The following is a 2,343-nucleotide window of genomic DNA, read 5'->3' as shown; positions in this document are numbered from 1 at the left end:
GACTGAGGCAACTAAGTCATTAAGAGGACACCCACCTCCTTGGGGGTTAGAGGGAGTTTTCCATGGCTGAGGCTGACACAGCCCCACAAAGATCCCAGCAGCCCCAGCAATGCAGGGAAAAGAAAAAAACTGTGCTTCAGCAATACCTACCAGAAAACGAAAGAAAGACCTCTACTTAACAACCTGTTAAACAGTTAAGAGTTAAATACTTTTTTAAAAAAAAAGATTTCATTTTCACAAATGCCCAGGCACAGAAATAATCCATCAAGCACAATGAATCACCAAGGTAACAAGGGAGTTCAGAAGGAAAATTAAAAACCTCCAGAAAATCAACTTGAAGACATGAAAGACTGTGATTTAAATTACAGAGAATTCAAGATTGCCGTTCTGAAAAAAATCAACAAGATACATAAAAGCAGTTAAATGAGCTCAGAAATAAAATTAATGAACCAAAGGAGTACTTTACCAAAGAGCTTGAAACTATAAAAGAACCAATTTAAAAATTGGAACTGAAGAATTCAACAAAAGAGATAAAGAATGGACTATCAAGCTTAGGAAATAGAGCAGACCAAGTGGAGGTAAGAATTAGTAATATCAAAGGTAGAAATCTAGAAATGACTCAGGTGGAGGAGAGAATCGAGAGTAAAAAAACAAAATAAAAGAACTCTATGAGAACTTACTGACTCAATTAGAAAGAGCTAATGTAAGAATAATGGGTATACCAGAAGGAGAAGAGAAGGAACAGAGAGCTTTTCAAACAAATAATCTACAAAAATTTCCCAAACCTAGGGAAAGAACTGAACCCTCGAATCCAAGAAGCTAGTGGACCACCTAATTATTGCAATCCTAAAAGGCCTTTTCCTAGGCACACTATATTAAAGCTGTCAAAAATTAATAACAAAGAAAGAATTCTGAAAAGCAGCCAAGGAAAAGGATATGGTAACCTCTTAGATTATCATTGAATTTTTCAGCAGAACCCCTACAAGCTAAGAGAAAGTGCAATCAAATATTCAAAATAATGAAAGAAAGAAATCACTAGCCAAGAATAATATGTCCAGCAAAGGTATTCTTTAAATATGAAGGAGAAATAAAGGCTTTCCAAACAAACAGAAGCTAAGGAAATGTACCCTCACAAGAATTACTGAAAGGTGCTCTTCTACCTGAAACAAGAATACAAAAGGATATAAAACTGTAAGAAGACTAGCAGACAGACAAAAGGAGAAATTTGCAACTCTTGTTTAGAATATGGTATTAAGCATTTAAATATAACATAAAAGTTAAAGGAGGTAAAAGCATAAAAAAAATACAATAGCTACTGCAAATTGGAATGAACACACAGCATAAAAAGGCATGATTTGAGGTAGGCCTACAACATATAAGAAGAGGGGAAAAGGACTAAACTTGCACAAGTGAATGAAAATAAGATGTAATCAGAAGAAAAGGGGCCATTGTACATGTGAAACTTTTTTGCATAAACCTAATGGTGACAAAGCAAAAATCTGGAACTAAGACATATAAAGCAAAAAAGATGAAATGGATTAACTATATCATAAAATACCACCAAACTAAAATGACAGAAACCCAGGGAAAAAGAAAAAATGAAGACACAGAGCTACCAAAAGACAAAGGATAAAATGGCTTTAGGAAGTCCTTATATATCAATAATCACCCTAAATGTAAATGAACTGACTGACCAATTAAAATGCACAGAGTAGCAGGATGAATTAAAACACAAAACCCAGCTGTATGCTGCCTTTAAGAGACCCATCTCAGCTGCAAAGACAGAGCCTCAAAGTGAAGGGGTGGGAAATGACTCCAAGCCAATGGCATCCAGAGAAAAGCGGGAGTAGCTGCACTTATATAAAACAACATAGATTTCAAGATAATAAAAGTAACAAGAAATCCCATTTACCATCACACCAAAAAAATTAAGATACCTAGGAATAAACTTGACTAAGGAGGTAAAAGACCTATACGCAGAAAACTACAGGACACTGAAAAAGGAGATAGAGGAAGACATAAACAGATGGAACAACATACTATGTTTATGGATTGGTAGAATCAACATCATCAAGATGTCCATACTACCCAAAGCAATCTATAGATTCAATGCACTCCTCATTAAAATACCAACGGCATATTTCACAGACCTAGAACAAACACTCCAAAAATTCATCTGGAATTAAAAAAGACCCTGAATACCTGCAGCAATCCTGAGAAAGAAGAACAAAGTAGGTGGGATCTCAATACCAGATATCAAGCTGTATTACAAAGCCACTGTTCTCAAAACTGCCCGGTACTGGCACAAGAACAGACATATAGATCAATGGAATAGAATAGAGA

Source organism: Myotis brandtii, unplaced genomic scaffold (genome assembly GCF_000412655.1).
Source record: "Myotis brandtii unplaced genomic scaffold, ASM41265v1 scaffold352, whole genome shotgun sequence".
Classification (NCBI taxonomy): domain Eukaryota; kingdom Metazoa; phylum Chordata; class Mammalia; order Chiroptera; family Vespertilionidae; genus Myotis; species Myotis brandtii.
Note: the sequence above shows the minus strand (reverse complement) of the source record.